Here is an 18,832-nt window from a genome sequence, read left to right as displayed (position 1 = left end):
TCTTTACCTTACTACCCATCCACCTTTTGACAAAGAGGTCAGAGTCCAAATGCAGGCCAAAATACTTTCTGGGCACAATTAATGTGTCCAAAGGAGATTTGCTTTGCTGGATTATGCATATTTGTTACATGAGCTTTGTGGATTTTTTAATCTTTTTTTTCCATGTGAGGAGAGGTAGTATAGGGAAGGAAATGGGAAGGGGAAGGGGAAGGGGAAGGGGAAGGTCATTAAAGCATTTTGAAATACAGAGAAAAGAGCAAAGTAAAGTCTTGAAAGAATCACAGACACAGGGGCAGCTAGTTGGAGCTGTGGATAGATCACCAACCCTGTAGTCAGAAGGACCTGAGTTCAAATGTGAAGTCAGCCAATTAATTATCTATCTGTATGACTTTGGGCAAGTCACTTAAGCCCATTGCCTTGCAAAACAAACAAACAAAAAGAATCACAGACACAGGACAACTTTGAAAACTACAAATCGAACTTAATATAGTATTTATGTACTAAAACAAGCTGTACATGAGATCTGCAACTTCATATAAATCATCTTTTTCTGTTTTACTATGTATATATATTAAAATGTCAATTGTATGTGAAGTAAAGCTCAAAATTAAAAAAAAAAACTTTGCCAGAAGATTGCAAGGTTTAACAGATTTTTCTCAAAGTTGGAAAAGCTGTTATCCAGCAGCTAATGATCAACCCAATGAAATACAGGAAGGCTCATAACTAGTTCATTGGCCACTAGGTAATAAATTATTTATCCACAGCAAGGCAAGAAATGATGAAAGATACAAAATGGCCCTGCAGCCTGTTTGGCACCCTTCTGATTCTGCAATGCTAGAGGTAAAGTGATGGGAATGGGGGGAGAGGATGCTAAGAATCACAGTTTTTTGTAGATAATATATCTATTTACATCTAACATAGCTCTAAATTGGAAACCTTTGTTGAGTGGTGAGCAAGTCAGTATACTGAACCACTTAACTTCTGGAATCCTTGCTATAAGTGAAATATGAAAATATAAAGAAGTTACATCTGAAAAGAAAGATATCACATATATTCCCCCTTTGCCCTCATTATCTAAGAGCCTAGCTTTCTTTTTCTTTTTATACCTCTCTTTATTAATATTTTTACATCACTTTTTGTTCCCAATTTGTGATTTGTAACGTTTCAGTCTTTAACACTCACTATACATCTCTTAGTTGCCTTTTGGAGGATTGACAATTTTTATTCTTGGAATATTGTAGTATTCAATGATTTGTAACATATAACATTGTTCCTATAACAAAGTATTTTCTTCATCAATGACAATAGTTTATCATATTTTACTTGAAACCCTTCCTAATATTTTTCTGCCTATAAAGATCCAAGCCACCTTTTGAAGCTCTATTCAAATATTTTCTTCTCTACTCTTCTTCCTCAACTCTATGCCAATCCCAGTCAGTAAGGTTTTATCCACCTTAGCCCTCACGGTATTTTGTTTTGCACCAACCTAACATACATATATTATTATTTTTCTATTATATTTATCTGTCTTATTAAATATGTCTTATTTCTTTCTAAGATTGAAAGTTGCATGAAGTCAATTCTGTCTTATTCAAAAGTTTATCTCTCCCAGGACCAAGCACACTGGTCTTCACATTGTCTGGTCAATAGTCTGTTTGACTGAGTTAAATTCGAGCTGTCCATCAAAAAGGGTTCACTTCTGAAATACTGAACTTCCAGTTACTGAAAATATTAAGACAGAGGTTAGATAGTCACTTATCGGAGTTGCTGTAGAGGGTGTATACCATCAGGCAGAGCTTTGAATTTAGGCACTGAAGGAACATTTAAGATCATCTATTTCAATCTCACATTATGAATGGTAAAAAAAAAAACCCTAATTCTGAGATGTTACTTGTTCAAATAATAATAATAAGAGCCAGGATCCCTGATTGTGATGCAGCCCTCTTCCTACCACATCCCACTGTCCCTTTGAAGCATGAGGTTATATGATTACATCATTTTACATTTTTACTTGATAACTGTCAGTTACCAAATTTAACATTCAGACTTCAGAACAGATGTTTTATACAGTGTCTTATAATGAAAAAAGACATGAGTTTTTTAAAGTTTCAAATTTGGATGATTTTGATTTATAGTATATATGCCTTGGCTAAATCTCCAAATATAAGCAATATTTGAGAAAAGAAGAATGTTCCAGATGATGATAGATAGGATGGATGAGAAAGCAGTTTCAAATGTGTGCTTCCATTAGGAAGAAAAATTCTTTTCCTTTTAGACTCACTAATATACTCAAGATTTGAGGAAACATATCACTAGGTAGATTAGTCTAACTTCATATTTTTTCATAAACTATCAGTAGACCTGAGTCTGGCATCTACTACTGAGCCCATTCATCATTTTTTGATCTTTCCTGTGTGCCCAGACCCTTTTCAAAGAAGGATGGGAAATAAGAACAATACAAAAGAAAGTAAAAAATGTGATTCTTACTCCATGGGATATTCTAAATTTAACTGGAGAAGATTCACAAGCAGAAAACATTCAGAGGAAAATAGAAAAATAAAATCATTAAGATTTGGGTTCTCCTTGTGGTTCCATTCCTTATTAAGCATGTGATGTTAAGGAATCATTTCCCTTCCTTAGCTATAGTTTCCTCCCCCATCAAAAAGGGGGTTTTTGAATGAGATGATCTCTAACATTCTCATTTTTCTCTTCTGAACATCCTTTATTCCCTAATCTGCCATGTTCCCATATTCTTCCAAGCTCTGACATTCCATGTTCCATGATCCAGAAAGTAAGTCAAGAAGCAGCAGTACTTATTCCAGGCACAATGCTGGAAATGAAAAAAGACAAAAAAGGTCCCTTTTCTCAAGAAACTCATAATCAAATGGGGAAGATAACACGCAAGCAATTGTGTACAAACTAAAAATATAGGATAATAACAGTAAGAGAAGCTAGGAAAGGCTTCCTATAGAAGGTGGAATATAGTCTCCTTCATTTCTGAAATGAAATCAGTTAAATTAACTTAAATTAAATTAAACTTTCTCCAGAGACATGGGTAGATGGGGACAATTTGTTCCAATGACCATGAAGATAGCTGAAACAGGCAAGGTGAAGTGTTTAAAGCTTGATCAGATATTCAAGATGGCACGTACATCTACTATATTCCATTGACTTGTCTTGTCACTAGACTTTGAAAGAGAATGAGGCCGACAATTTTGTGTGACACTGCCTCACTTAAATCTAATCAAAAAGCAAGTCATCACTTCATGATGTCATTGGTTCTCTACAAAAATGAAGGAGGAACACAAATTTAATCAGTTCTGTAAAGCTATGGTTCCTATGATAGTATCATTTAATTATGTTTAGAGAAAGAAGGCAACTCTCCTAGCCCATTATTAAATTTTACCTCCCCAACTTCACTATTTCAAATACTTTCCCAAAAATTGCCCCTGGAACAACTCCTCCACCAATCTGCCCTAGGAACTGTCCAGTCACACCCCAGCCCAACCTCAAGGCAAGGACCTGAAACAAATTATGCTTAGATCTAAAAGAAAATTAGGCTATATGAAGATTCTTCCAAATGTATTTAAAGATTTATATCCTGCCCTCTTCCAAGAGAATTTGGTATAGCTTACAAACTTAAGAACATGAAGTTTAAATAGTAACATTTGTGAAGCAGCATGTATAGAAAGCTATCCTCAGATTCAGGAAGACTTGGATTATGCCATTCACACACATACTGGCTGTATGGTCATTTAATTTCACAATAACCATAGCAATTATCTAAGATTATAAAATTCAAGGAAAAAAGTATAGATTTGAATTGGCAGGGGGAGCTTCTTCATAATCACAAACTGGTTTTCTTGATCTCAAGATAAAATTTAGAAGACCCTTCAAAGTTTTGAATTAAGCTTATCCTGTTCCTCTCTCTCATCACTAATTTCTCTTCCCCAATCTAAAAACATCTATAGCTCTTTCAACTCAAACATACTTGAGTGACAGTAAAAAGGAGTCCAACTTTAAAAAACCTGGGCTTGGATTTCATCTCTTCCATTCTCTTATTGTGTGACTTCATGTGAGTCATTTAACTTCTCTTGACCTCATTCTCCCCTCCATAAAAGAAGTATAATGGCCAGATCATCTCTAAGGACTCTTCCAGCTCTAAATTCTAATAAAAGTAAAAAAAAAAACCTCATCTTTTTATAGTGATTTAAGAATTACAAAGCATTTTTCCTCAACAATTTCCCATTGGGAAGGAAGAATTAAATATGATATTCTTCATTTGTCAGATAAAAATTCAATTCAAGGGATATTAAGTGGATTGCCTACAGTTTCCCACCCAGGAAGTTTTGATGTAACAGAAAGGAACAAAAGATGCTTCCAGTCACAAGGCTGAACTGAATAGAAATTCAGAAGAGAAGCTTAGCAGGATGCTCGAGAATACCTGGTTCTCTTTGCCAACACCCAGACGCCTCATCACTCTGAGACCCAGCCGTGTGGTGAAATGTTTGGGTTTGGCAAAAACAAATCTCTTGGCTGCTGGCTGATTTTTCAATCCTTTTCAGCTGGGTTCGGAAATTAGAGCTTGGAGGTCATGACAAGATGTGAGTCAGAGGCTGTGTGGCTGCTATTAGCACCCCATCTGTTCTGGGGATAAATAGGAGGCCTGGGACCAGGCTTTGGTTTCTGTCAATGCTGCCCTTCTACAAATGCTAAATCCATTGCAGAAATGATTTTATTAAGGAGTCATTACTGTCCTACCTCCCCCCACATACACACACTTTTTTTTCTTTCTCTTCCTCCATACCTTCTTCATTTGGCAACCCTAAGGAAAAGCATGTGTTTCCTGGATCTGCTCTCTCTTGCCTCCTTAGATTATTCCTCACCATATCTTGGTTAGCCTTCTTTCTGGATATGAAAAATCAGTGTGTTTTCTAATCAACCCAATGAGCCCACGGAACTAGCTCATAATCTTACATATTGTGAGGTAGACAATGAAGATAGGATTATTCCCATTTTACAAATGAAGAAATCAAGGATCAGAGAGAGGAAATGATTTGCCTAAGGTAACAAAGAGACTCCTACCCAGATCTTGTGTGAGTTCAATATTTTTTTCCTTTACAAAATGTTGGCTTATAGATGCTTCTCACTTCTCAGTACCTAGGCTTCCACAATATAAAGCTTTCAACGAATGCCCTGCTGAGTGTGGTTATAAAAGGATCTAGAACTAAAAAGTATCCTCAGAACATAGTCTCCCAACTGAAAGGAATCTTAGAGTTAGAGTTATGAGACTTTAGACAGAATGTTGAGGCTAAACTGGATTTTTTTGCTATTGTTCCTTCATTTTCCAGTCATGTCTGACTCCACTTGACCCCCTTTCTTCACAAAGATAATGGAGTGGTTTGTCATTTCCTTTTCCAGCTCATTTTATGGATAAGGAAACTGAGGCAACCAGGGTAAAGTGACTTGCCCAGGGTTGCACAATTTGTAAATGCAAGTTCAGATTTGAACTTGGATCTTCTTGATTCCAAGAAGCTGTCCCCTAAAGACAAGACTTCTTCATTCCAGTTTCCTCATTTTATAAGCAAGGAAACGGAGGCCTGAAAAGGTAGAATTGCTTGTCCATAGTCACACAGAGAATCAGTGGAAATAGTGGGACCCCAAGATTATTCCAGGACCCTGAAATTTTAGTCTTTAGTCTCACTTTTTCTGTGGGTGACTTTCATGGAGCCTTGAACAAAAGTGTTATCTCCATTCTCTGAGATCCTTTATTTTTGAACTGTATATACATATATATATATATATATATATATATATATATATATATATATATATATATATTCTTCTGCCTAAGTTTTCTGCTAGAAAAAAGAATAAGTATATGTCGGGGGAAGGTAGTCAGGCACTAGAATTCAGGGGGCTTTGTGTTGAAGTGGGATTTTGGTTGGGGCTTGAAATAAGCCAGAAATGGCAAGGGGCAGAGATAAGGATGGAGAGAATTTCAGGCATGGTGAATAGCCAGTGAAAATGCTAATTTGGGTGTGGGTGTTCCAAGTGTATGTGAGACAGAAGGGAAAAGGGAAAGAAATGAATGCCAAATTCAAGATTTCATTTTAGTCATAGCAGCAGGAGACAGGGAAAAGGTAATTATGAACCCTCCCCTCCCAACAATTTGCCATCCTGCCTCTATTTAATTTCCTGCAACAGGAAACTCTGCCAACCTGAAGCAGCCTTTTCCATTATTGGAAAGTTCAAGTTTTGAGGAAGTTCCACCCCCTATTGCCATACTTAGAGTTAAAATCTCCCATTTCTCTGAACCTAGAGTCAGGAGGACCTGAGTTCAAATCCAGCCTCAAACATTTAATAATTACCTAGCTGTGTAACCTTTGGCAAGTCACTTAACTTTACTGCCTTGCAAAAAAAAAACACTCATTGAACCTCTCTCATTGACTCATGATCTATGTAACAAAGATGTCCATCTTAGTCAAACATCTCCCAGATACATTCAACTAGGTGATGGCTCTTGGGACATCTTTGGAGTACATATCATCCCTAGTCATCTCCTCTCTTTGAAACATTGTGTATCCTGACTTCAGACCAGTATAGGACCCAATCAATGATCCAACCAGATAATTATTGACAACCTCTTAGGAATTTTGGTAACCAGAACCACACAGAACTCTACAGGAAATAAAAAGAGAAACTGAGGGAAGGACTTCAAATCATCACAACTGATTCATATCAAGTTTCTCAGAACCATTCTTACTGTTTGCTTTTCTACCAGCCCATAAAACTCACTACAATTCTTCCAAGTTTGGCCCATCAGAAAAAAAGCATACCAGTATTAGCACAGAAGGCAGTTAGAGTTGATTTAAACATAACAACCACATTTATACTTATATTGACCTTTGATGTGAATGAAGATGAGAAGTAAATAGAGTGAGAATTAAGACTGTCATTTTGTTTGTTTGTTTGTTTTTTTAGGGTTTTTTTTTTCAAGGCAAATGGGGTTAAGTGGCTTGCCCAAGGCCACACAGCTAGGTAATTATGAAGTGTCTGAGACCAGATTTGAACCCAGGTACTCTTGACTCCAGGGCCGGTGCTTTATCCACTGCATCACCTAGCCGCCCCAAGACTGTCATTTTGAAATGGTGGCACCAAGGCACAGACAAAGTCATTTGTCCAGTGTTACCCAGAGAGGAAATATTAGGGCCTCAACTTCAACTCAAATCTCTTGATAGCAAATTCAAAATGCTTTCTTTACATTCCTAAAGGGTCAAAACTCTGAAGTGCAAACCCTCTATTATAGGTTCCCAAGTGCCCTCTCCTACCCTTGCTCCCATTGCTAAGAAGATAGTTTGAAAATAGTCTTAGTGGTTTACAGACACGCGCTGTATATTGTATACCTATGTTTCTTTAAAAAAAAAAGAACAGAAAGCATGCTGTCACTTTAAGATGCAGGAGGGGGTGAATATCTGGTTTTAATATACAAATCACCTTATGGTGTGAGCAGGTTTCGGTTGAAGTGATTCAAGCCATTTGGGGCCTTCAAAAGCCCCAGACTGGGGTGACTGTGATTGAAAGTGACTTCGAGGGTGGGAAAAAAATGCCAGAAAAAGCAAATGGGGGTGGGGAGATTTGGGGGCAGGCATCCCTCCTGGGGAGGCTGGAGAGAAATTTCTCAGAAATGCTGTAGCCCCTCTCAGGAATCCCGGCAGGTCTGGGGGGAATCAACCCTGTCCATCTAGTGGTGGGGAGGGGAGGGGGAATGAATCCCGGGATCACATCTTGGAATGGAATCCCTGTTGTGTATAGCATATTTGTGGGGAGCAAGCACGTACACAAATGAGAAGGAATGTCTAGGGGAAGAGAGTCCCCTTTTTACAAGGGGGCCCATAGCTGAGAATAATGATGAAGGCTTTGTGGTATAAAGATGGGGAAAGAGGGCATTATGGGTTCTCCTCCTCTGCTCTGCCACTAACTGTATGATGGTGGTCAAGTCACTTGCCTCCTCTGAAATCTATAAGTGTCATGCAATGAATTCTGGACTTGCACACTATAAAATGAGAATAGCAACATTTGCACTCTCTACATCATATGAGAGAAAGAACTCTATAAACACTAACAAAAAAGCTATAGAAATTCAAGTGGTTATTTTCAAAACTAAAATGATAAGAACAAATGCAGTTGTTTAGAGGTGTGCATGACATAATGTAATAGAAAGCATGTTGTAACCACATCTTATTGTATTAATGTTAATTGCTATGATCATTAAACCACAGATTAAAACAGGAAGCTATCTTAAAGAATAACCAAACCTACTAATTTTACAGATGAGGAAACTGAGGTCAAGAGAGGGCAAACGACTTATGCAATCTCCAATGCACATAAGCAGTAAGTGGCAGAGCCGTTGTCTTTACAGAGGTTCTCTGACTCCAAACCCAGGACTCTTTCCACAATATGTATTACTAAACTATCATTAACCTAAGGGAATTTATTTCTAATAACAGAATTTTAGTCCCACCTGCCCTCCTATTTAAAAAGAAGAACTGAGACCCAGAGAAAGGAAATAAATTTTCCCAGGCTACCAGAAGCTAGCCTGTGGCAGAACCAATACTTGATCCAAGGGCCCCAACTTCCGGTTTACATAGCATGACCTTATTTGACAGTCTTAGATTCTGAAAACAAAGATTTGCCACCACTGAGAAACATGACAGGAATGTTGTGCAGGCTTTAAAGATTGTTTGTGGAGCAAAGAGTTCCAGGATAGTCCTGAGGGATTACAGAATAATTGGAAGAAATGTGCAGCTTCCCAAAGCATATTTTTTATTTATCTTTTCTGTCAATCAGTAAACACTTATTAAGCATCTACCATGTATCAGTTATTAAGCTCATCTGGCAATACAAAAGTCAAAGATAATTCTTGATTTCAAGGAACTCATAGACTAATGGGGGAGAAAATATGCAGACAACTATATACAAGTAAAATGGATCCAGGAGAATTTGGAGAGCACCCACAGAGGGATGGAAATGGAAAAGAGAAAAAACAAGCACTTACATTGTGCCTACTGTGTTCCAAGACTATGTTAAGCACTCTAGGGAAGTATTATCACATAATGGATTTTATCTAAGACTTGAAGAAAGTAGAGTTACCAAGAAGAAGATGATACAATTTTGTTACTGCAGTATATTCAGCTCTTAATATATCCCTCTCCTCTCCTCACAGAGAGATCTCTTCTATAACAAAGATATAAAAAAGGGAGAAAAACAACTCAGCAAAACTAGCTAGCATATCAAACAGGCTCAAAACAGACCATGTTCCAAGGAAGCCACTTTCAAGGAAAACCTCAGTATTGAAGGATAAGTTCATTTGTTCACTCAAATATTGACAGGGAATTTGGTGCATTGCATTGAGAATTGGAGCAATGTGATGATGGCCCATTCCTATAATCCTTCTTTCTGGGAAAGTTGAAAATGGCAAGTCCCTAAAGAAATCTGACATCTTCAATGTCAGACACCATGGGGAACCTCTGAGATTTGGGGGAGGAAGAGAGAGACTACCAGGTTGCTTCAGAAGGATTAAATCTTGGAAGGGAAGTGAAGAAAAGGAAAGGTAGAGAAACAGGGAGAGGAGGGCAGGGGAGAGGAAAAAAGAGGAGAAAAAAGGAGAAGGAGGGGAGGAGGAGAGGAGAGGAGAAGAGAAAAATAAGATATTTGGGGGATCAAGAGACTTATCTTCTTATACAGTCTGAAAATTACAATGTAATTATAATATTGACTTTCCCTTTTCTACATTTGTAAAATAAGGGTAATGGGAATTTGCTACCTATTTCAATTGTACTTCCTTTGTAGAAATTTTGTTTTCTTTGAATAGTCACATAAAGTGGCAAGCCAGAATTCAAATTTGATTGTGGAAATGTCTTGATGAGATTGTGATTAAGAAAGTATAAGGGATCTCAGTAAGGATATTTTGGCAAGGGGTGGCTAGGTGGTGCAGTGGATAAAGCACCTGCCCTGGAGTCAGGAGTACCGGGGTTCAAATCTGGTCTCAGACACCTAATAATTACCTAGCTGTGTGGCCTTGGGCAAGCCACTTAACCCCATTTGCTTTGCAAAAAAAACCTTTAAAAAAAGGATGTTTTGGCAAGTTCATTATGGAAAATAAAAATCCATTACTGTATTGTCACTCCATCCATAAGGTATATTTACAAATCACAGAGATCAATTTATATACAAGAAAATCCAAAGTACTTGGAAAGAAACCAGCAAGACCCCAGTATCTGTACTGTTAACATTTCATAACCTTAGAACTCTGAAGGTAAAGTCTCCATTCTAACCCTGGAAAGGAGCCATCTCCTGTCTTTCCATTAGCACTAAGTGGGTTACAGACTTCAGGAAAAGAATTTCCATAGGTATGTGAATATGATTCAAAATGACTGAAGAAATACTGTTACCAATGGAACAGATTATCATTTGAGCATTGGAGGATCACATTTATAGACCTTAGCATCCAGAATTACTGAACTCCTCCCCAAAGCAGCTGCAAGATAGGCAGGTAGTCATCTGTGTTGGGAACAGAGGAGGAGGGAGAGAAGGTAAAGATTAGCTGACTTGCTATGAAAATTCTGATTTGAGATTTTCTTCCCTTAATTTCCAATGAGTTTGATAAACAGGGGGGAGTTACTGGTTGTATAGGACAGATAAGCTTAATTTTTTTTAATGGGAAGAGTAACAAAATCTTAAAAGTTGGAACTGACCACAGAGATTATCCAAGGTCATCAGAAGACATGATATTAGGAATATCCCCCCACCATGCTTCAGTTTTAACAGCTTCATTGGAGAAAAATTCACTGCCCATTAGTAAGAAATGTTTCCTTAATTTATTTTTCCTAACTATGCATATCTTTTACATGAATGGGTATTTTTTGTCTTTTAAATAGGGGGTGGAGATTGGGATGGAGGGCAAATAAATGGTTGCCAATTGAATAACAAAATAAAATGGAGAGGGGAAGAAATGATTTCTTATCTGAGCCTAAATTAACTTACCTTTAGCTTAATCCTAAAATTTCTACTTCTACCTTGTCGGGCTAAATTTTAGCCCTGATTCTTATAACAACCCTGAAGACAGGAATCAATTCCCATCATACATCATTTCTTTTTCTATAGGAAAACCATCCCAAGTTCTTTGAACTAATTCACATATGACTCTTCCTACTCAGTTCATTAGTCACCATTGCATCACCATACTTCTTAAATGGTCAGGGAAGATTATACTGTGGATAAGGCACTGGACTTGGGCTTGTGGTCAGGAAAATCTGAGTCCAAATCATCCCTTGGTAATTTACTGTGTGACTTAAAAGCTGAGAAAATCACCTTTATTTTTCTGTACTTGTTTCCTTATTGTTTAAAAAAATTGAAAAAGTACATTAGTTGGTCTCTGAGACCCCTTCCAGATCTATTTCTATGAAATTATGAATGACCACAATATTTCAGGTGGGGATTATATTAGAGAGAGGACAGAACTGTCACCTCTCTAGTTCTGTGGTTAAAATTGTCTTAATGAACCAAAGCTCTAATTAACCTTTTTGACTCTCTTATCATATTTCTGTCTATGTAACCTGGCATCACATTCCAATTCATTTTCTTTCCTCTTGATAAATTGACAGGATGAACTTGAATTAAAATTTCAATGGAACATCAGTCTTTCTACAAAAATTCACCATTGCACATGGGAAAAAATTTAACTGACTATTTTTCAGGTTTTGTAGAGACCTTACAAGCACATACACATAGAAATCCAATAACCAAGAATTTTCTAGCTCTTCAAAATAAAGCAAAATAAGTCAATTAAATGTTTTCTCCCTTAGATTGAAAGTGTGTATAAATGTTCTTGTCTTTTGACTAGAGAAATAAAAGGAAACAATCAGGGGACTGGATATCAGGAACTGGAGTGCTTGCTGTGTGACTTTGAGAAAAAATGACTCTTTCTCTAAGCTATTTTTTTCCATCTATCAACATCATAACATTTGTCCTCTCTATCTTAAGGTTTTATTGTGAGGATAAATGAGATAATGAGTGTAAGGTGTTCTGCACAATAGAAAGCACTATATAAATGTCACCAGTTATTACTCATAATTATTATTAATCTATTAATTCAACAAAGCAATAAATATATTTGCAAATGAGAAGAAACAGACTCTATCTTCTAAGAGTTTCTTATATCAACAATAATAAAACATTTATCTATATGAAGAAACACTTACTATATCTCTAATAGAGATATGGATCATTAGCCCTGGAGAGGAACCACAGAATATCAGAGTTGGAAAGGACAATCCAAACTCATCAATGCACAGTAAGTGAGACCCACATTGGAAGAATGCACCATTAAAAATCACATAGTCAATCTATCAATTCATTACCAAACATATATTAAACACCATTTGTGTGCTGGGTAGTGCACTAGAACTTGAGGATCCAAAGGCAAAATATAAGCAGCCCATTCCCTAATTCCCACCCCTTTTCCTGACCTTTGAGATTTCTAAATTGTCCTGGAATTTTTGTTAGTATCTGTAGTTTCTTCAATCTGCATTATTCTTCCAAATCTGCTGTTGCTCACTATGGTATATCCCTCTACAAGGCCCATACCTCTTCAACCACTGATGAGTTCCTCCTGGAGCCTGCATTTTATGAAGAAGCCTAGGTGAGCCTGCCTTCATTCCTTCCTGACTTGTGGGTCTCTTCGAGGATTAGCCTCACACAGTCACTAGTGGATACTTACGGCTGATTTTTTTTCCAGGGGAAGTTCAGCATTATCATCTGTAATCACTTTTTCAGTCTAACCAGGACTTGGTCTCTGGGTTCTAATATGGCTGTGATAAAAATAACTGGAGTACAGCCTTGATGGTAGTTCTCTTCCTAGGTTCCAAACAAATGCTTGGTTCCTTGAATCCCTTCCCATTCCCCTACCACATAGTCCTAGTTACAAGAGGAGATGGGGGAGGTGAATTTACCTCTCCCTTATAATAACCGTCAATAAGAAGTACAGGCAAAACTAATGACAATGTAGACCAATCAAAAGAGCAATGGCAAGTGGAATCTGGGATCAGCAGGCCAATGGCACAGCAGGTCACCTGGAAAGGGCTCCAAAACAATTACCTCAGATCCCCATTCAGCTGATGGAACTGGGTTGGACAACACAAGAGGTATGGAATAGCTTCCAGTTAAAAATTCAAAATAAGTAAGAAAAGTCGGATAAAAGCCTGAATTATAGAAACTTATTTCAGAGATAAGGATGGGGAAAATACTTCTTCAGAAGAGATTGGCAGAAAAAAATACTACATATGAAAAGGCAGGAGATATTATGAATTGGTCCCCAACCCAAAAAGTCTCTTTGGAAGAACTCAGAAAGGATTTTAAAAATCAGGTAGAAAAATTGTGGAAAGAAGCACAAAAATTGACTGAAGAAAACAAAACCTTTAAAAATATGATAGGACAAATTCAAAAATAAATGGAAAAATATAACAGCTCCTTTAAAAATACAATTGACTAAACAAAAAGGAGATGTAAAAGCTACCCAAAGAAAATCATTCCTTGAAGAAGAGATTGGGGCATGTGGAGACTAATGACTCTATGAGATATCATGAATTAGTCAAGCAAAATCAAAAAAATTGAAGAAAATGTAAACTATGTCATTGAGATAAATCAACTGACATAGAAAATAGAAAGAAGAGAGATAACTTAAGAATTATCAGATTACATGAAAACCATGATTAAAGAGAGAGAGAGAAGGAGAGAGAGAGAGAGAGAGAGAGAGAGAGAGAGAGAGAGAGATTGCACAATATCTTTCTAGAAATCAAGGAAAATTGCCCTGATTTCCTAGAAGTGGAGAGGAAAATAGTAATTGAAAGAATCCACTGATCACCCCCTTAAAATGGATCCCAAAATGAAAAAACCAAGGAATATTGATATCAAATTCCAGAATTCAGATCAAGGATAAAATCCTGTAGGTAACCAGAAAGAAAGGAAATAGTCAGTATTATGTAGGAACTGGCAGCTTTAACATTAAAGGATTGATGGACCCGGAATTTGATATTACAGAAATCAAAGGAGCTTGGATTACAACCAAGAATCAACTATCCAGCAAAACTGAGCAGACTCTTTCAGGGGAAAAGATGCATATTTAATGAAATAAGTGACTTTCAAATTTTCTTGATGAAAAAACTAGAGCCGAACAGAAAATTTGAACTTCAAGCTGGAGACTAAAGAGAGACAGAAAAATTTAAACAGGAAATTAAGGTAATAATCTTATTCAGTAAGATTAAACTATCCCTACATGAGAGGAAGATTCTCATATCTCTTGAGAATTGTAACTCTTATCAGAGGGCATATACTTAAACTGAAGGTAGGGACATCAGTTGATTTTGAAGGATGATTTAAAAAATTAAGTCATTAAGAAAAGGAATTGTCCTGGGATGGGAGGAAAGAGGAGGAAGAATGGGGTACATTGAATCACATGGAGAGGCATGAAGGACCTATTATAGTAAAGGGAAAGAAGGGAGGGGTGGGAAATGCTTGAATCTTACTGAATTTGGCTCAAAGAGAGAATAATATATGAAATCAGAAATGTATCTTACCCTTCAGACATGAGAAGGGGGGAAGGGAAGGAGGGAAATGATAGAAGGGTGGGAAGGAATAGAGGAAAGAGAAATGGAAAAAGAAAAAGGAGACTGATGGGGGCAGTTAAGGGAGAAGCAAAACACTGCTAAAGAGGAATAGTTTGAAAGAAGAAAAAAAGCAAAAATGGAGGGGAGATAAAATGGAGGGTAATAAAGAGTTAATAATTTTAACTGTGAATGTGAATGGGATGAATTCACTCATAAAATAGAAGCAGAGAGCATAGTGGATTAGAAATGAAAATCCTACAATACGATGTTTACATGGAACACATTTGAAGCAGAGAAGTGCACATAGAGTAATAGTAAAAGATTGGAGCAGAATATATTATACTTCAGCTGAAATGAAAAAAGTAGGCCTAGGGGTGGTTAGGTGGCATAGTGGATAAAGCACCAGCCCTGGAGTCAGGAGTACCTGGGTTCAAATCCGGTCTCAGACACTTAATAATTACCTAGTTGTATGGCCTTGGGCAAGCCACTTAACCCCTTTTTCCTTACAAAAACCTAAAAAAAAAGAAAAAAAGAAAAAAGTAGGCCTAACAAATCTTATCTCAGACAAGGCAAAAGTAAAAATAAATCACATTAAAAAGAATAAGGAAAGAAACTACATCTTCACAAAAAGTACCATAGAAAATGAAGTCATTTCAATACAAAAATATTTGCATCAAGTAGTATAGCATCCAAATTCTTAGAGGAAAAGCTAAATGAGTTACAGGAAGACACAGACAACAAAACTAAACTGGTGGGGGATCTCAACCTCCTCTCAGAATTAGAGAAATCTAACCACAAAATAAACAAGAAGGGAGTTAAGGAGATAAAGAGAGTTTGGGAAAACTGAGATATGAGGAGAAATGAATGGGGATAGAAAGAAATATACCTTTTTCTCAATAGTACATGACACCTATTCAGAAATTGATCATGTATTAGGGCATAAAATCTCACAATCAAAAGCAGAAAAAATAGAAATATTAAATGCATTATTTTCAGGTCATGATACAATAAAAACTACATATAAGAAAGGACCATGGAAAGATAGACTAAAATTAATTGGATGCTAAATAATTTAGTTTTAAAGAATGAGAGAATCAAAGAACAAATCATAGAAATAATTAGCAAGTTTATTCAAGACAATGATAATAATGAGACAACATACCAAAATTTATGAAAAACAGCTAAAGCTAGGGGAAATTTTATATTCATTTTTTAAATTTATTTGAGGCAAAGGAGTTGAGTGACTTGCTAGGTAATTACTAAGTGTCTGAGAGCAGATTTGAAGTCAGGTCTTCCTGACTCCAGGGCTAGTGCTCTATCTACTGTGCCACCTAGTTGCCCCCAAATTTTATATTTCTAAATGTTTACATGTATAAAATGCAGAAATAGGAGATAAATAAATTGGGTATGAAATTTAAAAAGCTAGAAAAAGAGCAAATTAAAAATATCAAATTAAATCCCAAATTAGAAACTTTGAAAATCAAAGGGGGGGGGGAGCCAAGATGGCGACATGAAGGAAGCATTTCCAGGGAACTCCTTCCCCCCAAAACTCCAAAAGTAAAAAAATTGTGACTCCAGCCAAAATTTAGAGGAGCAGAACCCACAAAAAACACTGAGTGATACATTTTCCCAACCAAGATAACTTAGAAATTCCACAGGAAAGGTGTGTTTCACCAGGACTGTGAGTCGGAAAAAGCCCCAATTGCAGCACAGCCCTGGAACAGCTTGAAGGGACAGGAAGAGAATTCTGCTACACCAGAATGAGTGTGGAGTCAGGGAACACCAGCTTTAGAACGTGCAGTGGAATCTGGAGAAACTAGCCTGCATCCCCAGAGCAAAGGCCACAGACAATTAGGTGAGTCAGGGAAGACTGCAGAAATTTCTCTGTTCACCCTTGGGGTAGGACTCTGCTTTTTTCCTATACTCAGATCCAGGTTGCAGTTTAGGCTTCCATACTCAAATAACCAAGCAGGACTCCTCCTTATAGCTCCAGGGCAGAGGGAAGTGAGGTGGTCATCTACATATCAAAGCACAGGCAAGAGAGCATAAGACCTTGGAGGAATAAAGGTCCCAGTGGGGTGTCCTAAACCCCCCCCAAAAAAAAATCAAAGCTTTGGAAGTACTGTAAATTAGTCTTGGGCCGAGGAAATGAGTAAACAACAGAAAAAGAAGAATCTGACCATAGAGAATTACTTTAGTCCCATGGAAAATTAAAAGACATGCTCAGATGATGACAAAATCAAAGCTCCTGTATCCAAAACCTCCAAGAGAAATAGAAAATTGCTTCAGACCATGGATGAGCTCAAAAAAGACTTTGAAAAACAATTAAGGGGGGCGGCTAGGTGGCACAGCGGATAAAGCACCGGCCCTGGAGTCAGGAATACCTGGGTTCAAATCCGGTCTCAGACATTTAATAATTACCTAGCTGTGTGGCCTTGGGCAAGCCACTTAACCCCATCTGCCTTGCAAAAACCTAAAAAAAAACAATTAAGGGAGTTGGAGGAAAAATTAGGAGGAGAAATGAGAGCAATGAAAATCAAATCAACAGCTTGGTGAAAGAAATACCAAAAATACTGAAGAAAATAATATGTCAAAAACCAGTTTAGGCCTAATGGTAAAAGCAAAACAAAAGGCAAATGAGGAGAAGAATGTCTTAAAAAGCAGAATTGGCCAGCTGGAAAAGGAGATAAAAAAGCTCTGAAGAAAATACTCCTTCAAATGTAGAAAACTAGAGGAAGCTGATGACTTTGCAAGAAATCAAGTAGAAATAAAACTCTTCCAAAAAACCCAGATATTAGAAGAAAATATGAAATATCTCATTGGAAAAACAACTGACCTCAAAAACAGATTCAGAAGAAATAATTTTAAAATTATTGGGCTATCTGAAAGCCACAATCAGGAAAAGAGCCTAGACTTCATTTTCAAGAAATAATCCAGCAAAATTGCCCTGAGATCTTAGAAGCAAAGGGTAAAATAGAAATCAAGAGAATTCACCAGTTATCTCCTGAAAGGGATCCCAAAAGAAAAAACCTCCTGGAATATTATAGCCAAATTCCCAAATTTCCAAATCAAAGAGAAAAATTCTAAAAGCTGCCAGAAACAAGCAATTCAACTACCTAGAATCCATAGTCAGGATTACACAGGATCTGGCAGTATCTGCATTAAGGGCTCATAGGGATTGGAATATGATATTCCAGAAGGCAAAAAATTTTGGTTTACAATCGAGAATTAATTTCCCAACAAAACTGAATGTCCTCTTTCAGGGGAAAAGATGGACTTTCAATGAAACAGGGGACTTTCAAACTTTCCTATTGAAACAACCAGAGCTGAACAGCAAATTTGATCTCCAAGTACAGGACTCTGGTGAACCATAGAGGGGGTGGAAGAGAAGGACTAACTATGAGGAACTTGATGATGTTGAACTATTTGTATTCTTACATAGGAAGAAGATATTGATAACTCATATGAACTTTCTCATTTATAAGAGCTATTAGAATGAGTATATATAGACAGGACATAGGAAGGAGCAAAATATAATGTTATGATGTGGTAAAGGGATGGAGTCGATGAGTGATAAAGGAAAGTACTGGGAGGAAGGAAAAGGAGATGAAGAAGAATCTAAGAAATTTCACAAGAGTCAAGAAAAAGCTTTTTCAATGGAGTGGAAAGGGGGAAGGCAAGGGGGAATGAGTGAGCCTTCATTCTCATCAGAAATGGCTCAGAGAGGAAATAACATGCACACTTCAATTAATAGGGTGAGGAAATCTACCTTACTCTAAAGAAAAATGAGAAGAAAGGGATGGGATAAGGAGGAATGGGAGGAAGGAAGGGGGGGAATAGGTGATAGAAGAGAGGGAAGACTGAGGGAGAGGGTACTCAGATATAACACATTTTGGGACAGGAACAGGATGAAAGGAAAGAGAGAGAGAATAGAATAAATGAGAATGGGGAGGAATAGAGTGGAGGTACAGCTAGCAATATGAACTATGAAATAATATTGAAGCAATTTCTCTGGTGAATCTATGATAAAGAAAGCAACTCACCCCAGAGACAGAGCCATTGGAATCTGAACACAGACTGAAGTACATTTTTTTTCTCTCTATCTCTCATTATTCTTGAGGTTTCTCATCTTCTTGGGGGGGGGGAGACAGGTTTATGTTTACTCT

The sequence above is a fragment of the Macrotis lagotis genome, chromosome 3 (genome assembly GCF_037893015.1).
Source record: "Macrotis lagotis isolate mMagLag1 chromosome 3, bilby.v1.9.chrom.fasta, whole genome shotgun sequence".
Classification (NCBI taxonomy): Eukaryota; Metazoa; Chordata; class Mammalia; order Peramelemorphia; family Peramelidae; genus Macrotis; species Macrotis lagotis.
Note: the sequence above shows the minus strand (reverse complement) of the source record.